Genomic DNA, 23,432 nt, shown 5'->3' on the forward strand with positions numbered 1-23,432 from the left:
TTGTCTAGCTGTTTACCTATCCGTATTTGCTGGTTTAGGCTGGTTTTATTAATAACATTAATTTTGAAAATTATTCATTATAATAAAATATAATTTTCTTTATGATGTTTTGTCAATGACTGTAAATTTTTTTTTATATTTTCAATTGTTTTTATATTGCAGGTGAAACAAGAAAATTTGGAAATTCGACCTGAATTACCCCAAATCACTCGCAAAACACGTTTAATTTCATACAGCGTGTAATGATGTCAATGGGACAGAATTCCCCTTAAGTCTTTGGCATGTCTTTGCCCTCAATGCCCTCAGTCTTTCTGTAAAACCAGTTTTTTTGTTAATAAAAAATGTTTAGTTGTTAAGTTCTAGCAGTGTTGTTGTGCTGCAGTTAATGTGGGATATTGTTACCACCTGTACAGTGTTGTAGACTGTGGCCAAGGTGTTTTCTGATTCAGTATGTTTATGAAATTTAAACTGAAATGTAATTTATATCATTTATCTGTACATTTTTGTACAGTGTGGCTGTGACCAGTTCTGTTTCATTTATTGAAATGTAAATGTTTTAATGTTTAAACAATTTTACACAATAAATACATTTAATATGATGTTTAATGTGTTTTGTGGACTGAATAAAGCTTTTACAGTCAAAATAACAATAATATTTGTCAATTCAATTTATAATCATTTGGAATTTCAGTTTAATTTTTAGGTTGACTTAAATATGTAAGTAAGTGAACTTAATAGTTTAAGTGCAAATTATAAAACCACCAAGTTAGATGAACTCAACAATTTAAGTACAGTCTACATGAACACCAAGTTAAGTGAACTTAAAAAAACAACTTTTGGAAAATCCAAAAAATAGGTTGAGTTCATTGAACTTATTAGGGTTTTCAGTGTAGAAGCCTGAGACTTAGAAACTCATTCCTGACAGCACATAAAAGGCTTTGTGGTGTTCTATATTTTTTTTCATCAATTATGAATTTCATTTGAAATGGGTTCATTTTCATTCGGTTTTTGCAGTTTTTATAACATTTTGATTATGACTATGAAAATTAATAATTTTTTAATTATTAATATCTTTATGAAAAATGTCATGTTTTTGTCAGAAAATGTTTTGTAATATCATATTTCATCATTAACATGGAAAACAATCATGAGGAAATGTATGCTGTTTATGCATGTTCGCTTGGTTCGAAAAACGGCTTTCTCTTCGTCCTAGAAGCCTGAGACTTGCGGAATCGCGTTTTCAGACCATATGAAAGCTTATTTTTGACAGCACATAAAAGGTTTTGGCAAATATGTGTTGTTCTATCGTTTTTCTTCAATTATGTTTTTCTAACCCATTTTCATTCTCTTTTGAAGTTTCATGAAATTATGATTATGACTATGAAAATTAATAATTTTTAAATAATTGATATTTTTATGAAAAATGTCATGTTTTTGTCAGAAAATGTTTTGTAATATATTAACTCATCATAAACATGTAAAATAATCATGAGAAAATGCATGCTGTTTATGCATATACGCTTGTTACGAAAAAGCGCTTTCTCTTCGTCCTAGAAGCCTGAGACTTGCGGGATCGCGTTTTCAGCCCGTTAGAAACTCATTCCTGACAGCACATAAAAGGCTTTACAAATATGTGGTGTTCTATCTTTTTTCATCAATTATGACTTTCTAACCCATTTTCATTCGATTTTTGCAGTTTTTATGAAATTATGATTATGAATATGAAAATTTATATTTTTGAAATAAATACATGATTTATATGAAAAATCTTATATTTTGGCCAGAAAATGTTTTGTAATAAATTATCTCATTAAAAAAAAAAAAAACCTGTGCATTTTTTATTGGCAAGTTTTTGCTTATTCGCTTGGTTCGAAAAACCGCTTTCTCTTCGTCCTAGAAGCCTGAGACTTGCGGAATCGCGTTTTCAGCTCGTTAGAAACTCATTACTGACAGCACATAAAAGGCTTTACAAATATGTGGTTTTCTATCTTTTTCATCAATTATGACTTTCTAACCCATTTTCATTCGATTTTTGAAGTTTTCAACAGTTTTTATGAAATTATGATTATGAATATGAAAATGTATATTTTTGGAATAAATATATGATTTATATGAAAAATCTCATATTTTGGCCAGAAAATGTTTTGTAATATATTATCTCATAAAAAAGCATGTGCATTTTTCATTGGCAAGTTCATGCTGTTTTGCTTATTCGCTTGGTTTGAAAAACGGCTTTCTCTTCGTCCTAGAAGCCTGAGACTTGCGGAATCGCGTTTTCAGCCCGTTAGAAACTCATTCCTGACAGCACATAAAAGGCTTTACAAATATGTGGTGTTCTATCTTTTTTCATCAATTATGACTTTCTAACCCATTTTCATTCAATTTTTGCAGTTTTCAACAGTTTTTATGAAATTATGATTATGAATATGAAAATTTATATATTTGAAATAAATACATGATTTATATGAAAAATCTTATATTTTGGCCAGAAAATGTTTTGTAATATATTATCTCATATAAAAGCATGTGCATTTTTCATTGGCAAGTTCATGCTGTTTTTGCTTATTCGCTTGGTTTGAAAAACCACTTTCTCTGCGTCCTAGAAGCCTGAGACTTGCGGAATCGCATTTTCAGCACGTTAGAAACTCATTCCTGACAGCACATGAAAAGTATTGCCAAATATGTGTTGGTGAATCTTTTTACATTAATAATAAATTTCTAACCCATTATATTCTTTTTTTGCAGTTTTTAACAGTTTTTTTTTTTATTATGATTTTTAATATGAAAATTAATATTTTTGAAATAACTATATTATTTATATGAAAAATCTCATATTTTGGCCAGAAAATGTTTTTTAATATATTATCTCATAAAAAAACGTGTATTTTTCATTGGCAAGTTTTTGCTTATTCGCTTGGTTCGAAAAACCGCTTTCTCTTCGTCCTAGAAGCCTGAGACTTGCGGAATCGCGTTTTCAGCCCGTTAGAAACTCATTCCTGACAGCACATAAAAGGCTTTGTGGTGTTCTATATTTTTTTTCATCAATTATGAATTTCTAACCCATTTTCATTCGGTTTTTGCAGTTTTTATAACAATTTGATTATGACTATGAAAATTAATAATTTTTTAATTATTAATATCTTTATGAAAAATGTCATGTTTTTGACAGAAAATGTTTTGTAATATCATATTTCATCATTAACATGGAAAACAATAATGAGGAAATGTATGCTGTTTATGCATATACGCGTGTTACGAAAAAGCGCTTTCTCTTTGTCCTAGAAGCCTGAGACTTGCGGAATCGCGTTTTTAGCCCGTTAGAAACTCATTCCTGACAGCACATAAAAGGCTTTGCCAAATATGTGTTGGTGAATCTTTTTACATTAATTATGAAATTCTAACCCATTATATTCTTTTTTTGCAGTTTTTAACATTTTTTCTTTTTTTTATTATGATTTTAAATATGAAAATTTAAATTTTTGAAATAACTATATTATTTATATGAAAAATCTCATATTTTGGCCAGAAAATGTTTTGTAATATATTATCTCATAAAAAACCGTGCATTTTTCATTGGCAAAAGTTTTTGCTTATTCGCTTGGTTCGAAAAACCGCTTTCTCTTCGTCCTAGAAGCCTGAGACTTGCGGAATCGCGTTTTCAGCCCGTTAGAAACTCATTCCTGACAGCACATAAAAGGCTTTACAAATATGTGGTGTTCTATCTTTTTTCATCAATTATGACTTTCTAACCCATTTTCATTCGATTTTTGCAGTTTTTATGAAATTATGATTATGAATATGAAAATTTATATTTTTGAACTAAATACATGATTTATATGAAAAATCTCATATTTTGGCCAGAAAATGTTTTGTAATATATTATCTCATAAAAAAGCATGTGCATTTTTTATTGGCAAGTTCATGCTGTTTTTGCTTATTCGCTTGGTTTGAAAAACCGCTTTCTCTTCATCCTAGAAGCCTGAGACTTGCGGGATCGCGTTTTCAGCCCGTTAGAAACTCATTACTGACAGCACATGAAAAGCATTGCCAAATATGTGTTGGTGAATCTTTTTACATTAATTATGAAATTCTAACCCATTTCATTATTTTTTTGCAGTTGTTAACAGTTTTTTTTTTATTATGATTTTAAATATGAAAATTAATATTTTTGAAATAACTATATTATTTATATGAAAAATCTCATATTTTGGCCAGAAAATGTTTTGTAATAAATTATCTCATTAAAAAAAAAAAAAAACTGTGCATTTTTCATTGGCAAGTTTTTGCTTATTCGCTTGGTTCGAAAAACCGCTTTCTCTTCGTCCTAGAAGCCTGAGACTTGCGGAATCGCGTTTTCAGCTCGTTAGATCTCATTACTGACAGCACATAAAAGGCTTTACAAATATGTGGTTTTCTATCTTTTTCATCAATTATGACTTTCTAACCCATTTTCATTCGATTTTTGAAGTTTTCAACAGTTTTTATGAAATTATGATTATGAATATGAAAATGTATATTTTTGGAATAAATATATGATTTATATGAAAAATCTCATATTTTGGCCAGAAAATGTTTTGTAATATATTATCTCATAAAAAAGCATGTGCATTTTTCATTGGCAAGTTCATGCTGTTTTGCTTATTCGCTTGGTTTGAAAAACGGCTTTCTCTTCGTCCTAGAAGCCTGAGACTTGCGGAATCGCGTTTTCAGACCATATGAAAGCTTATTCTTGAAAGCACATAAAAGGTTTTGGGAAATATGTGTTGTTCTATCGTTTTTCTTCAATTATGTTTTTCTAACCCATTTTTATTCTCTTTTTGAAGTTTTCATGAAATTATGATTATTCATACATTCATTCATTGTCTCCCGCTTATCCGTAATTTGGGTCGCGGGGGCAGCAGTCTAAGCAGGCCCCCGCCTCCGACTGCTGCCCAATCCTCACAGCACCGTCTCTTACGGTCCCTCCTGCAGGTGGTGAGCCCACGGGAAGTGGTGTTGTATCGTTTTACATTAATTATGACTTCCTCACCCATTTTCCCCCCTTTATTGCAGTTTTTAACAGTTTTTATAAAATCATGATTTTGAACATAAATTATTATATTTTTAAAATAACTATATGAAAAATGTCATGTTTTTGTCAGAAAATGTTTTGTAGTATCATATCTCATAAAAAACCGTGCATTTTTCATTGGCAAAAGTTTTTGCTTATTCGCTTGGTTCGAAAAACCGCTTTCTCTTCGTCCTAGAAGCCTGAGACTTGCGGAATCGCGTTTTCAGCTCGTTAGAAACTCATTCCTGACAGCACATAAAAGGCTTTGCCAAATATGTGGTGTTCTATCTTTTTTTATCAATTATGACTTTCTAACCCATTTTCATTCAATTTTTGCAGTTTTCAACAGTTTTTATGACATTATGATTATGAATATGAAAATTTATATATTTGAAATAAATACATGATTTATATGAAAAATCTTATATTTTGGCCAGAAAATGTTTTGTAATATATTATCTCATATAAAAGCATGTGCATTTTTCATTGGCAAGTTCATGCTGTTTTTGCTTATTCGCTTGGTTTGAAAAACCACTTTCTCTTCGTCCTAGAAGCCTGAGACTTGCGGGATCGCATTTTCAGCACGTTAGAAACTCATTACTGACAGCACATGAAAAGCATTGCCAAATATGTGTTGGTGAATCTTTTTACATTAATTATAAATTTCTAACCCATTATATTCTTTTTTTTGCAGTTTTTAACAGTTTTTTTTTTATTATGATTTTAAATATGAAAATTAATATTTTTGAAATAACTATTTTATATGAAAAATCTCATATTTTGGCCAGTAAATGTTTTTTAATATATTATCTCATAAAAAAACGTGTATTTTTCATTGGCAAGTTTTTGCTTATTCGCTTGGTTCGAAAAACCGCTTTCTCTTCGTCCTAGAAGCCTGAGACTTGCGGAATCGCGTTTTCAGCCCGTTAGAAACTCATTCCTGACAGCACATAAAAGGCTTTGTGGTGTTCTATATTTTTTTTCATCAATTATGAATTTCTAACCCATTTTCATTCGGTTTTTGCAGTTTTTATAACATTTTGATTATGACTATGAAAATTATTAATTTTTTAATTATTAATATCTTTATGAAAAATGTCATGTTTTTGACAGAAAATGTTTTGTAATATCATATTTCATCATTAACATGGAAAACAATCATGAGGAAATGTATGCTGTTTATGCATATACGCGTGTTACGAAAAAGCGCTTTCTCTTTGTCCTAGAAGCCTGAGACTTGCGGAATCGCGTTTTTAGCCCGTTAGAAACTCATTCCTGACAGCACATAAAAGGCTTTGCCAAATATGTGTTGGTGAATCTTTTTACATTAATTATGTAATTCTAACCCATTATATTCTTTTTTTGCAGTTTTTAACATTTTTTCTTTTTTTATTATGATTTTAAATATGAAAATTAAAATTTTTGAAATAACTATATTATTTATATGAAAAATCTCATATTTTGGCCAGAAAATGTTTTGTAATATATTATCTCATAAAAAACCGTGCATTTTTCATTGGCAAAAGTTTTTGCTTATTCGCTTGGTTCGAAAAACCGCTTTCTCTTCGTCCTAGAAGCCTGAGACTTGCGGAATCGCGTTTTCAGCTCGTTAGAAACTCATTACTGACAGCACATAAAAGGCTTTGCCAAATATGTGGTGTTCTATCTTTTTTTATCAATTATGACTTTCTAACCCATTTTCATTCAATTTTTGTAGTTTTCAACAGTTTTTATGAAATTATGATTATGAATATGAAAACGTCCCTTACGAGGGAAATTTCAAGGTCCGTGACGTCGGAGTGACGTGGGGCCGCCTTCCCGTGGGCTCACCACCTGCAGGAGGGACCGTAAGGGACGGTGCTGTGAGGATTGTGCAGCAGTCGAAGGCGGGGGCCTGCTTAGACTGCTGCCCCCGTGACCCGAATTACGGACAAGCGGGAGAAAATGAATGAATGAATGAATGAATATGAAAATGTATATATTTGAAATAAATACATGATTTATATGAAAAATCTTATATTTTGGCCAGAAAATGTTTTGTAATATATTATCTCATATAAAAGCATGTGCATTTTTCATTGGCAAGTTCATGCTGTTTTTGCTTATTCGCTTGGTTTGAAAAACCACTTTCTCTTCGTCCTAGAAGCCTGAGACTTGCGGGATCGCGTTTTCAGCCCGTTAGAAACTCATTCCTGACAGCACATAAAAGGCTTTACAAATATGTGGTGTTTTATCTTTTTTCATCAATTATGACTTTCTAACCCATTTTCATTCGATTTTTGAAGTTTTCAACAGTTTTTATGAAATTATGATTATGAATATGAAAATGTATATTTTTGGAATAAATATATGATTTATATGAAAAATCTCATATTTTGGCCAGAAAATGTTTTGTAATATATTATCTCATAAAAAAGCATGTGCATTTTTCATTGGCAAGTTCATGCTGTTTTTGCTTATTCGCTTGGTTTGAAAAACCGCTTTCTCTTCATCCTAGAAGCCTGAGACTTGCGGGATCGCGTTTTCAGCCCGTTAGAAACTCATTACTGACAGCACATGAAAAGCATTGCCAAATATGTGTTGGTGAATCTTTTTACATTAATTATGAAATTCTAACCCATTTCATTATTTTTTTGCAGTTTTTAACAGTTTTTTTTTTTATTATGATTTTAAATATGAAAATTAATATTTTTGAAATAACTATATTATTTATATGAAAAATCTCATATTTTGGCCAGAAAATGTTTTGTAATAAATTATCTCATTAAAAAAAAAAAAACCTGTGCATTTTTCATTGGCAAGTTTTTGCTTATTCGCTTGGTTCGAAAAACCGCTTTCTCTTCGTCCTAGAAGCCTGAGACTTGCGGAATCGCGTTTTCAGCTCGTTAGAAACTCATTCCTGACAGCACATAAAAGGCTTTACAAATATGTGGTGTTCTATCTTTTTTCATCAATTATGACTTTCTAACCCATTTTCATTCGATTTTTGCAGTTTTTATGAAATTATGATTATGAATATGAAAATGTATATTTTTGGAATAAATATATGATTTATATGAAAAATCTCATATTTTGGCCAGAAAATGTTTTGTAATATATTATCTCATAAAAAAGCATGTGCATTTTTTATTGGCAAGTTCATGCTGTTTTGCTTATTCGCTTGGTTTGAAAAACGGCTTTCTCTTCGTCCTAGAAGCCTGAGACTTGCGGAATCGCGTTTTCAGACCATATGAAAGCTTATTCCTGACAGCACATAAAAGGCTTTACAAATATGTGTTGTTCTATCGTTTTTCTTCAATTATGTTTTTCTAACCCATTTTTATTCTCTTTTTGAGGTTTTCATGAAATTATGATTATTCATTCATTCATTCATTGTCTCCCGCTTATCCGTAATTTGGGTCGCGGGGGCAGCAGTCTAAGCAGGCCCCCGCCTCCGACTGCTGCCCAATCCTCACAGCACCGTCTCTTACGGTCCCTCCTGCAGGTGGTGAGCCCACTGGAAGTGGTGTTGTATCGTTTTACATTAATTATGACTTCCTCACCCATTTTCCCCCCTTTATTGCAGTTTTTTAACAGTTTTTATAAAATCATGATTTTGAACATAAATTATTATATTTTTAAAATAACTATATGAAAAATGTCATGTTTTTGTCAGAAAATGTTTTGTAGTATCATATCTCATCATTAACATGTAAAATAATCATGAGGAAATGTATGCTGTTTATGCATATACGCGTGTTACGAAAAAGCGCTTTCTCTTTGTCCTAGAAGCCTGAGACTTGCGGAATCGCGTTTTTAGCCCGTTAGAAACTCATTCCTGACAGCACATAAAAGGCTTTGCCAAATATGTGTTGGTGAATCTTTTTACATTAATTATGAAATTCTAACCCATTATATTCTTTTTTTGCAGTTTTTAACATTTTTTCTTTTTTTATTATGATTTTAAATATGAAAATTAAAATTTTTGAAATAACTATATTATTTATATGAAAAATCTCATATTTTGGCCAGAAAATGTTTTGTAAAATATTATCTCATGAAAAACCGTGCATTTTTCATTGGCAAAAGTTTTTGCTTTTATTCGCTTGGTTCGAAAAACCGCTTTCTCTTCGTCCTAGAAGCCTGAGACTTGCGGAATCGCGTTTTCAGCTCGTTAGAAACTCATTCCTGACAGCACATAAAAGGCTTTACAAATATGTGGTGTTCTATCTTTTTTTTATCAATTATGACTTTCTAACCCATTTTCATTCAATTTTTGCAGTTTTCAACAGTTTTTATAAAATTATGATTATGAATATGAAAATTTATATATTTGAAATAAATACATGATTTATATGAAAAATATTATATTTTGGCCAGAAAATGTTTTGTAATATATCATCTCATATAAAAGCATGTGCATTTTTCATTGGCAAGTTCATGCTGTTTTTGCTTATTCGCTTGGTTTGAAAAACCACTTTCTCTTCGTCCTAGAAGCCTGAGACTTGCGGGATCGCGTTTTCAGCCCGTTAGAAACTCATTCCTGACAGCACATAAAAGGCTTTACAAATATGTGGTGTTCTATCTTTTTTCATCAATTATGACTTTCTAACCCATTTTCATTCGATTTTTGCAGTTTTTATGAAATTATGATTATGAATATGAAAATTTATATTTTTGAACTAAATACATGATTTATATGAAAAATCTTATAGTTTGGCCAGAAAATGTTTTGTAATATATTATCTCATATAAAAGCATGTGCATTTTTCATTGGCAAGTTCATGCTGTTTTTGCTTATTCGCTTGGTTTGAAAAACAACTTTCTCTTCGTCCTAGAAGCCTGAGACTTGCGGGATCGCGTTTTCAGCCCGTTAGAAACTCATTCCTGACAGCACATGAAAAGCATTGCCAAATATGTGTTGGTGAATCTTTTTACATTAATTATAAATTTCTAACCCATTTCATTCTTTTTTTGCAGTTTTTAACAGTTTTTTTTTTTATTATGATTTTAAATATGAAAATTAATATTTTTGAAATAACTATATTATTTATATGAAAAATCTCATATTTTGGCCAGAAAATGTTTTGTAATATATTATCTCATAAAAAAACGTGCAATATTCATTGGCAAGTTTTTGCTTATTTGCTTGGTTCGTAAAACCGCTTTCTCTTCGTCCTATAGAAGCCTGAGACTTGCGGAATCGCGTTTTCAGCCCGTTAGAAACTCATTCCTGACAGCACATAAAAGGCTTTGCCAAATATGTGTTGTTCTATCTTTTTCATCAATTATGACTTTCTAACTCATTTTCATTCGATTTTTGCAGTTTTCAACAGTTTTTTTGAAATTATGATTATGAATATGAAATTTATATTTTTGAAATAAATATATGATTTATTTGAAAAATGTCATATTTTGGCCAGAAAATGTTTTGTAATATATTATCTCATAAAAAAGCATGTGCATTTTTCATTGGCAAGTTCATGCTGTTTTTGCTTATTCGCTTGGTTTGAAAAACCGCTTTCTCTTCGTCCTAGAAGCCTGAGACTTGCGGGATCGCGTTTTCAGACCATTAGAAAACTCATTCTTGACAGCACATAAAAGGCTTTGCCAAATATGTGGTGTTCTATCTTTTTTCATCAATTATGACTTTCTAACCCATTTTCATTCGATTTTTGCAGTTTTTAACAGTTTTTATGAAATTATGATTATGAATATGAAAATTTATATATTTGAAATAAATACATGATTTATATAAAAAATCTTATATTTTGGCCAGAAAATGTTTTGTAATATATTATCTCATAAAAAAAACCTGTGCATTTCTCATTGGCAAGTTCATGCTGTTTATGCATATACGCTTGGTACGAAAAAAAGCTTTTCTCTTCGTCCTAGAAGCCTGAGACTTGCGGAATCGCATTTTCATGCCGTTAGAAAATCATTCCTGACAGCACATAAAAGGCTTTGCCAAATATGTGTTGTTCTATCTTTTTCATCAATTATGACTTTCTAACCCATTTTCATTCGATTTTTGCAGTTTCCAACAGTTTTTATGAAATTATGATTATGAATATGAAAATTTATATTTTTGAAATAAATACATGATTTATATGAACAATCTCATATTTTGGCCAGAAAATGTTTTGTAATATATTATCTCATTAAAAAGCATGTGCATTTTTCATTGGCAAGTTCATGCTGTTTTTGCTTATTTGCTTGGTTTGAAAAACCACTTTCTCTTCATCCTAGAAGCCTGAGACTTGCGGAATCGCGTTTTCAGCCCGTTAGAAACTCATTCCTGACAGCACATGAAAAGCATTGCCAAATATGTGTTGGTGAATCTTTTTACATTAATTATGAAATTCTAACCCATTTCATTATTTTTTTGCAGTTTTTAACATTTTTTTTTTTTATTATGATTTTAAATATGAAAATTAATATTTTTGAAATAACTATATTATTTATATGAAAAATCTCATATTTTGGCCAGAAAATGTTTAGTAATAAATTATCTCATAAAAAAAAAAAAAACCTGTGCATTTTTCATTGGCAAGTTTTTGCTTATTCGCTTGGTTCGAAAAACCGCTTTCTCTTCGTCCTAGAAGCCTGAGACTTGCGGAATCGCGTTTTCAGCTCGTTAGAAACTCATTACTGACAGCACATAAAAGGCTTTACAAATATGTGGTTTTCTATCTTTTTCATCAATTATGACTTTCTAACCCATTTTCATTCGATTTTTGAAGTTTTCAACAGTTTTTATGAAATTATGATTATGAATATGAAAATTTATATTTTTGAAATAAATATATGATTTATTTGAAAAATGTCATATTTTGGCCAGAAAATGTTTTGTAATATATTATCTCATAAAAAAGCATGTGCATTTTTCATTGGCAAGTTCATGCTGTTTTGCTTATTCGCTTGGTTTGAAAAACCGCTTTCTCTTCGTCCTAGAAGCCTGAGACTTGCGGAATCGCGTTTTCAGCCCGTTAGAAACTCATTCCTGACAGCACATAAAAAGCTTTGCCAAGTATGTGGTGTTCTATCTTTTTTCATCAATTATGAATTTCTAACCCATTTTCATTCTCTAGTTGCAGTTTTTAACAGTTTTGATGATATTATGATTATGAATATGAAAATTATTAATTTTTAAATAACTATAATAATTTTATGAAAAATGTCATATTTTGGTCAGATAATGTTTTGTAATAATGTTTTCATCATAAACATGGAAAAAAATCATGGGGAAATGCATGCTGTTTTTGCATATTTGCTTAGTTCGAAAAACCGCTTTCTCTTTGTCCTAGAAGCCTGAGACTTGCGAAATCGCATTTTCAAGAAGCTCATTCTTGACAGCACACAAAAAAACTAACCAACTTTCTATCGGCTTCTTCCATTAGGGGTCGCCACAGCTCTTTGCAAAAAACGGGTTTTGAGTTCGTTTTTGATTAATCATGACTTTCTAACGCATTTCATTCTCTTTTTATACTTTGCAATAGTCAATAGTATTTGAAATATATAATATTTTATACATATAATATTTTTGAGTCGTCAAATTTTTTTCAAACTATTGTTTGTCAACACGCTTTGCATAGAATTTTTTATTTTTGCACTTTTTTTCTATAGATTTTTCATGAAATTATTTCTTTAAATATTAAAATTTAGATTTTACCTATTAATTTCATATTTATATGAGAAAAGTCATATTTATGTCAAAACATGGTTTATCATGAAACCTTTTTCATTCACTTATAGCACTTTTTTAACGATTTATTGTGAAATAATGCTTACGAATATGACCATTGATATTTTTACAATTACTTTGTAAAAACGTGATTTGTCACGTTTTTCATTGAATTTATGTACTTTTTACCATTTTTTTCATGAATTTATTTTTATTTTTTTAAGTTATATTGTTCTAAGACTATTGTTGTTAATGTACATTTTTTTGTTTGCATATTGCACTCTTTAATGGTTTTTCAATAAACAATGCTTTTAAATATAAAATTTAATATTTTCACAATAACTATCATTTTAATTGTAGATTTCATATGTATTTGTCAAAATAGGATTTGTATGGGCACACATTTTAGTTTTTTGTTTCTTAATGGCAATTTTTTTAAAGGTCTTCCATGAACATATGCTTCTGAATATGAAAATTCATATTTTCATAATGACTTATATTTTATGTAAAACAAATCATATTTTTGTCAACCCATGGTTTGTCATGTAAAAGTTTTTCGTTCATGGATTAAACTTTTTAACGTTTTTTCATTTAATTGTGCTTATGAATTTGAATATTCATATTTTTTACAATAACTCTTTTTATGAAAAACGTTATATTTCTGTCTAAACATATTTTGTCATGTCACCATTTCGTGCACTTATTGCACTTATTAATAGTTTTTAATGAAATTATGCTAATGTATATGAAAATTCATATTTTCACAACAAATTTTTTATGATAAAGGTTAACATATTTTTTGATTAAATTATGGTTATGGATAAGAAATGTAATATTTAAAAAAAAAAATTTTATAAAAGAAAGTCAGATTTTGTTCAAACCATTGTCATCACGTTTTGTGTTGAATTGTTGCACTTTCAACGGTTTTTAGTTAAATGAAGCTTATGAATATGAAAAGTCATAATTTCACAATGACTTGTAAAAACTTTGTCATATCACGTTCTTCATTGAATTTTTGCACTTTTTATTATTTGGATGAATATAAAAATGTAAATTTTATCCATTTATATTATATTTTTATTTTTTAAAAAGTTATATTTTTCTCAGCCCATGGTTTTAATGTTTTTGCTTACACATTGCACTTTTTTTAAGTTTCTAAAAACTTGATTTGTATAGCCACTTTATTGTTTTGCGCTCACTTATAGCACTTTTTCAAAGGTTTTTCATAAACATATGATGTATATTTTACAATAACTCGTATCTTTATGATGAGGGATAATTGATCATTTTATGCAATTATGATTTTGAATATAGAATTAAAAATTTTAATAAAAACAATAAATGTTTTATTTAAGAAAGTTTTTTTTTAAACCATTATAATTTTTTGCTTAGATTTTTTGCACTTTCAATGTTTTTATAGTTAAATGATGCCTATGAATATGAAAAGTCCCAATTTCACATTATCTTGCAAAAACTTGATCTGTCATACACATTTTTCAATGAAATTTTGCACTTTTTTTTTTCAGTTTTTCCTGAAACTCCTTTCAATATGAAAATTTATATTTTACCAATTAATTTCATATTTATAAAAGAAAAGTCAAATTTACATCAAAACATGGTTTATCATGAAATCTTTTTCGTTTACTTATTGCATTGATTTTCTTTTTTTGTAAAATTATGAATGTGAATTTATATTTTCACAATAAATTGTAAAAACTTGATTTGTCATTTCACGGTTTTCATTAAATTTTTGCACTTTTCAACAGTTTTTTTTTTTATGAAAATTATTCTGATATGAGAATATGAGATAATATGAGAATTTATATTTTACCAGTTAATTTAATCTTTTTATTTAAAAAAATATTTTTTTTAGCAAACCATGGGTTTATCTTTTTATTGAAGAATCAACAATCACAGATACAAAAATGTAAACAGAAATTTTCCTTTTTTCTTTTTTGTACAACAAAGAGCAAACATCCCCACCCCACCACACAAAACACTAACAAACCCCCAGACAAAGACGAGCACACACACACCCCACATCCCCCTGTTAAAACAACTGAAGAAACAAAAGAAAGGTTATGTATACAGTCTAATTTCAACGGATTTAGATCTTTAATTAGGTAACACCCATAGTCTCCTAAAATAAGAAACAACACGTTGCCACTTGCAAAAACAGTAGAACCCTTCAGTGTATATTTTATTTTCTCCAACTTAAGAAAAAACATCAAATCTGTAAACCACCGCGAGATGGAGGGACATCCTATTGCTTTCCAGTGCAGAAGTATGCAACGTCTGGCCAACAAACACGAGAAGGCTAAAACATCTTTGTGTACAGAACTCAGTGATACCGACTCATTGTGGTAACCTCAAATATAGCGATCAGTGGGCATGGCGTCAATTGCACCTCAAATATGGAGGACATAATGCCGAAAAAAACCTGTCCAGAATGTATGTAATTTTGGGCACAGAAAAAACATATGACTTAAATGACAGGGGGAAGCATGACATCTGTCCTCAACCCCGGGATAGATTTTTGCCTGTTTCGATTTGGAAAGATGAATTCTGTACAAAACCTTAAACTGAATTAGACTGAGGCGGGCACAGGAAGCGGTAGACCGTTTCCTATTTACGGCCTTCTCCCACCGTTCGTCGCCAAACTGCAGCCCTAACTCCTCCTCCCAAGCGGTCCTGGTTTTATCTGTATTACAGCTATTGAGAGATAAAATGAAACTGTATATCCGGGAAAACAAACTACGCTGGTGTGGAAAAACATGACTAAACTCTCCCAAGGTTGCTTTGGGGGTACAGAGGAAAAATTGGGAAGGCATTTAGATACAAAGCTGCGGACTTGGAGATATCGAAAAAAATTAGCTGTTGGCAGCCCATACTCCAAGGACATGCTGGTGAAACTTCTAAAGACGCCATCTTTGTACAAATTATAAAGTTGCTTGATGCGTTTTTCGTGCCATAGTGAGAAAGCTGAATCTAAAAGTGACGGGGAAAACAAATGATTTTTATTCAAGGAACCCTCTGCTGATAGAGCCCTAAATTTAAAGTGACGTCTAAACTGAAACCAAATCTTAAGTGTGTTCAGTACGACTGGATTGTCAGTATATCGGGATGGTTTGCTTGGAAAAGGTGAGAAAAGCAGAGCAGATACAGAGGATGATCTACAGAATTTCAGAAGTTCAGTTTTTGGATATGTGCAGCCCAGTAGTATATTTGAAAATTGGGCAAAGCAACGCCACCACTTCGCCTACATCTCTGCAATAAAGTCTTATGGATTCTGGGCGGTTTTCCACCCCAAAGAAAAGAATTAGCGATTTATCTAAAGAATAAAAGTTGTAGAGCGGTATTGTTTACCGGATAACACTCACTCTTATGGAAATTCAGTTTATATCCTGAGAAAGAGCCAAAATCATCCAAGATAGATAAAATGACAGGAACAGAGTCTGCAGGATCAGTCACATATAGCAACAAATCATCAGCATATAAGGATACCTGTTATTCCACCCACTTGCGAGTTATACCCTTAAAGGCTAATGAGGATTTTAGTTTAATGGATAATGGCTCAATGGCAAGGGCGAATAGCAGTGGCAACAGTGGGCACCCCTGCCGGGTTCCACGCCCGAGACTGAAATAATCAGAGCTAATATAATTTGTACGAACACTGGCTTGCGGAGATTTGGAAAAGGAGACAAATGTATCACCAGACCCAAATTTCTTTAATATTGCAAACAGGTATTCCCACTCGACTCTATGAAACGCTTTCTTAGCATCCAATGAGACTACAACCTCAGGGAAAGGAGATGACTGTTTAGAGTAAATTATATTGAAAAATGTATGAGTGTTGAAAAAATTAATGTCGCCCTTTTATGAATCCAGTCTGCTCCATAGATATGATACGTGGTAGTACATTTTCTAACCAGGATGCTGTAGTGTCTTAAACGTATAGTATCTTAAATGTGTAATATCTAAAAGCCTTAACTCATACAATTCTACAAATGGTGAAAGTCCTGAAACGGCCAAAGTTAATTACTGAACCATCTGGCCAGATGTTTTCCTTTAAGCCAAATGTATGAAAGGCCCATAGTGCTTATCTTATGAGCCGTGACTGAGAAAATGAAATGGATGGTCGTCCTTAAATCAGTATAAGCCGAAGTATAGAATATGATCCAGGATGCACATCCTCTTGGGAAAAGACCTCTGACCCGTTCTCACTGTATGTTAAGATGAATGGTCTGGGAAAGTTAGCGCTGGTACATTTGAGATATATTAAATCTGGACAAAGACAGGTTTCTCTTTAAGATAAACATTATTGCACAGTAGGCTCATATACATCTGTTATACATTAAGAGGCGGACCCAGAGAATGATCAGAATATAAAATGAGTGTGCAGCCATGGATCGGGAGTCAGACTTCAGGTGCTGACTCCAGGCTTGACCGGAAGGCCTGTAAAGATGCTATATTTCTGTGCTGAATAAAAATCATTATTTACACGAAATAACTGCGTCTACGGAGATTCCTTCCAACCGACAGCTACACTCCATCAAGACGACGAAATACACAACATTTCCTGGCGTCACGAATCCTGGGCGGTTTGCGGCCTCCTCAGCTTCGCGGATCTGCTCCGACGACGGCTCCCTGATCTGTCCGGCCGGCTGAAACGGTGAGCGTTTGGGGTTCCGTTTATCTGCTGTTGGGTCGCACCGTTAAAGGCCTGTGTGTGTGGGTTTTTGGGTTGTTGAGTGTTGTGTTGTGTTTGTCGGTTTGGGTGGCTCTCCGTTCTAAAATTTTTGCACTGCTGGGCAGCGCAAAAGGGGGGATTTGACTGTAATAATGCTTTAAGGAAAATTAAACGTTGAATTACAATAGAAAAGAAGCGAAGTAAAAAGTTCAAGAGGAAAAAAAAAAGGAACAGGAATAAAGAGAGAAGTGAAGAAAATAAGAGTTGAAGCTAAAGTAAAAAGTAAAAGGTGAATGACTCTGAGAAAGAGTTAAATATCGTAAAAAGTTGAGGAAATAAAGGAAAACAGGAATATAAAGGTTGAAATAAAAAGGGAAAAGTAAGAATAAGGTTTAAAGAGGAAGCCGCAAGATTTGGACAAAAACCCTCAGGGAGGTGACATTTAAGTCAGGCCACAAAACCTGGACATTCACTAGGTGGATTTCAGGTCAGTTCAGGGAACTGGATGATGCAGAATTAAAATTCAATTGAAGTTCCCACTCTGACTAATTAGCTGACGAGCTAGGTGATGATGCAACTGTCATTTGAATTTCTGCATATCAAAGAGGTAGCATAAATTTAATAAAGGAAGGAAATAAAGAGAAAAAAGAATAAAGGTGCGGCAAAATAGCATGCTATAAGTTTGTATGACTGAGTCGACTATAGTGTATGTGGAATTTGTGTGTGTGTGTTGAGGAAAACGTGTGTGCGCTTTGAAAAAAATAAAAAATAAATAAATAAATAAATAATAATAAGAGAAGATAAGGGGTGTCTCTCCCTTTCTGTGCGCGCGGAACTAAGTGTGTGTTTGTGTTTGCGCGTGTGCGCTCAGCTACGAGTGAAGTCCCTCTTTCTCCGCTGTGGGCGAACCCCCCCCCCCCCCTCTCCCTCTGCTTTTTTGTCTCTCTGCGTGTGAGGGTCTGTGCTCCGCTGCAGGCGGGCGGGACCCCCTCCCTTTCTCTCTCTTTCTCTCTCTCTCTCTCTCTCTTTCTCTCTCTCTGGAAAATTTGTGTGTGCGTGACTGATTGCAATATGTGCTGAGATGTGTGATATATAGATATGAATAAATACATAGGAGAGTTAAGGTGGAAAACAAGGGTTAGTTTCTAGTAACTATAAGGATAATATTTATCTTCTATTAGGAATAAAACAATGAGCCTCATTACATGAGAGGACTGAATCTGTTAAAACTTATGAGCTTCCTTCGGAAGACCTTTTTCTGTTAAATAACAAAAGACAAGATAAAAACAATGAGCCTTTTTGGGAAAATATTTTATGGCTAAATAACTTTATGAGCCTCTAAAGAGGACCTAAATACGAAGTCAAAGCCCCTTAATACTGAATGAATAAAGATATCCCTACAGTGAGACAAAACACTCCCCTGCCACGAATGAATAATATAATTCCCAAAAAAGGACATTTTCAAGTAGAGAAATTAATGAGGGTGTGTGTGTGTGTGTGTGTATGAGCAACTATTATAATAAAGTGATTATTGTATATGTATATGTATTGTTTGTGAGTAATACTGATTGATGAAAAGTTGGGGTGATTATTAAAGTAAAATAAATTAAAGTTTAAGCAATAATGATGTTTAGAGGTTAAAAGGAGATAAGCAATCTGTAGAGTATAAAATCCTGGCTGTTAATGGATGTTGTATGTGTGTGTGTGGAGCATGTGGTACTAAGGCCCTGTCTGTTTTCTCTGTGTGATTTGTGGTACGTGGAACTGCTGTCCAGAACGACACATGAATAGAGGCCCACGACCGGAGCAACATGATCAACGCATGGCTCCTGTTTGATTGAGGCTAGTGCTGTTTTATCCACAAAATTTTAAGTATTTGGATGTGTATGTGAACATATGTGAGCGTATTCGAAAATATAAATTTTTACTGTGCCGTTTGATCTCTCTACTTGAGAAAGAATGCAGTTTAAAAGGAGACTTGGCAACGGACTGACCAGTCGTGGTATTTAACTAGTAATTATTTGATTTGTACTCGGTCAAGCGTTGTTGTTGTAAGTTTTACAATTTATCTGTGGGTTTTTCGTTGAAGTTAAATTTAAGTAGTATTTAATTTGGCAGTTGGTATCAATTTATGCGTACAAAAGTACAGAAAGTTGTAATGATGTCGAAAATAATTACTCCTGTAGATGTGGTACAGAAGTATAATCCTTTAATTAGGGCATCGTAAAGATGATGGAGAAATGGCATAAGCGATGGCCTGATATTGAACGACCATGGCCCAAAGAGGGGACCTTTAACCCCGAGGTGATCCAGACAATGCATGTGCTTATATCAACGTATAAAGCGGAGCAGAAAACCGGTAAGAGAGGGAAAAAGCGTAATGATAAAAGACAGATAGAGCTGGGTATTCTCAAGTTATTTGAAAATGAGGAACAGAAGCGGTCAAAGGCTGTTAATGATGAGAGAAATAAGGGTGTGGAGACCATAGCAAAAAGTGTGAAAGAGACAGAAAAGTTGATGGCAAAGATTAATGCACCTTTCTCTCATGTGGATTTAGTAAAGGATCCCCCACCATATGAGAAACAGGTAAAGTTTGAGGACATTTATCCTCAGCTCCCAGTAATTAACCAGGAACGTGGTTACAGTATCAGAGACGATAATGATCGGATAATAGAAACAGGGCAGGCAGATATGACTATAGAAATGTATCCAAGTACCAAAAGTAAGGGAAAAGCAACACGTTTGGGAAACAAGGGGAATCTGAGGGTTAGAAGGACAAAGGTTATGGATGATGGTGATCAGAGTGAAGGCGGAGCATTAGGTGGATATCATCCTGCTGTCAGGCGTATATTATCCAAGGCAGAAAAACAAGGGGATAGAATGAGGGATAGAGAGTTGGTAAGGAACGATAGCTCTACAGATAGTAAGGAAGGAGATAGTGATGAGGATTTGGAGAATAAGAGTGGTTTGAGAGAATTTTATTCAAAGAAATTTAGCCCGGGATTAGAGGAGCGCCAAGATAGTGCCTCAACAGAGATTGAAGGAAGCATGAGTCGACGGCTTTCGCATCTGTTCACCCCTAGGGAGTTGGAGAGGTCATATTCAAAGCAGAAATGGTCACAGGAGAGAGAGTCTGGAAAACAGAGAAGCATTACTCTTTACGCTCTAAAGTAAAGGATTGTGATGCACTGTGCCCAGTACTAATAAGAGGACAAAATCTAGAGTATAAGCCTTGGCAGAATACAGATATGTCTGACATACTTGAAAAGTTGCCTACTCTACAGAGTGGAGCATACCCTTGGATTTCAAAGCTGGAAGAGATTATGGTGGGAACACAAATGGCTATAGGAGACATTAAAAGATTATTAGCCAGTCTTCTTGGGGTTCAAGGCATGGAGGAAGTCCTACAGAGGGCAGGACTTAATCGTTATGTGGGAACCGCTGTTAATGATTCAGAATTGTTTTCTGCAAACAGAGGTCGTGTGTGGAGAGCTTTGAGGGATATATTTCCAACGAATGTACATCCCGATAACATTTTTATTGAGGAAGAGAATCCGAGGGCCTATGTGTCAAGAGCTCATCAGGTGTGGAGAAGCATCACAGGAAATGATCCAGATTTGAACCAGATGGAGCAGTCTATTTTAAGAGCTAAAATAGAGAAGGGACTGCCCCAACCAGTAAGGAGTAAGTTAGCCGAAGTGGTCGGTCTTAGGAATGCTGTAAAGGGGACATATATAGATAACATAGCTCATCAGGTGGAATTATATCGTAAAAAAGAATTTGATCAGAAACAGCAGGACCTAGAGACCCTTAGGAAGCTTAATCAGATACAGTTGGTGGATAGTAAAAAGAAAGAGAAAAAGCAGGCTGTGATTGTGCAGGCTCCGCCCCCGGTGGATCAGGCACAATCTCAGCCATATCAGTTTCAGTATCAATTACCGCAGCCACCATCAGCAGGTCCAGCGATTTCTTATCCACAGCCAGCTCCATGTCAATTTCAGACCTGGAGAGGTCGAGGTCGCGGAACTTTTGGGAGAGGTAGAGGAGGAAGATTTAATTCAAACTTCCAACAGCCACAGGAAGCATGTTACAATTGTGGACAGATTGGTCATTTCGCCCGTGAGTGCAATAGACAAGGAGAAAATTCCAGAGGAAATTTCAGAGGAAATTTCAGGGGCCAGTTTAGGCCATCTGGACGACTGGTGAACCCGTTTAGGGGCCCAGAACCAGGTTTTTAGGGGTGCCCAGAGGATCCGAGCGGGGGATGTCAGCTGGTAGTATCGGGGCCGGAGATAGATCCAACAATAGTGGTGAAAGTAAACAATAAACCATTAGAAGTAATGGCAGATAGCGGAGCTGCTTTCACCTGTATTCGGCCTGAAGATGCTACACATCTCCCCATGTCTGGTCAATTGATTCGGACAATCGGGATTGAGGGAATAAAACAGCTGATTCCTCTCACGGAACCAATCGAGCTCTGCTATAAAAATCTGAAAACTACAATACCTATATTAGTGTCAGAACATACACCTATTGCACTTTTGGGAAGAGATGCTTTGTGTAGATTGAATTGTACTATAAAATGCACACCTGACGGCTGTCGGGTGGAAGTGCCAAATGACACTGCTTGCGAATTGTTGATGACTAAGGAAACTGAAGCTTCCTCTGTATTCTGGGTTGGAAGTCTTAGTGCTGAATTTTTGGAGCCTGCTAAGTTGTGGGAAAAATTTATTATGGCAAATATGCCCAATGTGCAAACTCCCGAGTATCCACTACATTGCACGCTTAAGTATTTTAAGAATACTGCTCAAACAAGCCCAGATGAATGGTTGAGGAGTCAGCCATACCAAGTTCAACTCAGTTCGAGCTGTATCATTTTAGGACCACAAGGAGCAGCTATGAAGGTGCACGTGGATGATTATTTGGAAAAGGAATTTGATATTAAGAACAGTGTTCCACATGTGACTTTGTTGGTAGCTGAGGAGTATGATCAGAAGCATGTAGGAGAGATGATGGCAGAAGCAGGGAAAGCCGTTTTTGTGCCGTTAACAGAGAATTTAACCATATGGAAGAGTGAAGATCAACGATTTATTAAGATCATGATCTCTGCTCAAGGTTTGGGACAGCCACAAACCGTGCGGCTGACACATGAGTCAATTTGTAATGTCAAAATAGACTCAGACCCCATGAGAGAGGAGATGTTGAAGCAAGTCCCAGAAAGTCTGTGGTCTCAACATAGCACGGATATAGGACTTGTGAAGTCAGCACAACCAGTGAAAGTGGAACTTAGACCAGGAGTTAAACCCCCGTGGAGAAATCAATATCCACTGAAAGAAGAGGCAATAAGAGGGATTGGATCACAAATTGAGGGACTTTTAAAAGCCGATGTTTTGAAAATAACTCAAAATCCACAGAGTAATACACCGTTGCTACCTTTGCGGAAACCTGATAATTCTTATCGTTTGGTGCATGATTTAAGAGCAGTAATGACATAGCAGCGGATTTTCCGGCAGACGTACCGGATCCACATACTTTATTAGCTCAAATTCCGCCTGATGCAACACATTTTACAGTTTTAGATTTGTGTGGTGCATTTTTCAGTGTCCCACTCAATGCTGAAAGTCAGGGATTGTTTGGGTTTACGTACAATGGACAGAGTTATGAATACAGAAGATTGCCACAAGGGTTTAAACATAGTCCTCATATTTTCAACAAAGTATTGAAGGATGATTTGACAGGGATAGATCAGGTATTGAAAAGTACTGTTGTTCAATACGTGGATGATATTATTATTTGTTCACCAGATAAGGAAACGTGTCACAAGGACTCAATTAAATTGCTACAGATACTGGCTGAGAAGGGACATAAGGCCTCTCAGAAAAAGCTACAGTATTGTCAAGAGAAGGTAGTTTATTTGGGTCAGACAATAATGCAGGGACACAGAAGCATCTCCAGCAACCAGGTAGAAGCCATCCGTAAGGCCCCAAAGCCTAGGACTGTCAGAGAGTTGATGACATTTCTTGGTATTG

Source organism: Silurus aristotelis (assembly GCF_946808225.1).
Source record: "Silurus aristotelis genome assembly, chromosome: 23".
Classification (NCBI taxonomy): Eukaryota; Metazoa; Chordata; class Actinopteri; order Siluriformes; family Siluridae; genus Silurus; species Silurus aristotelis.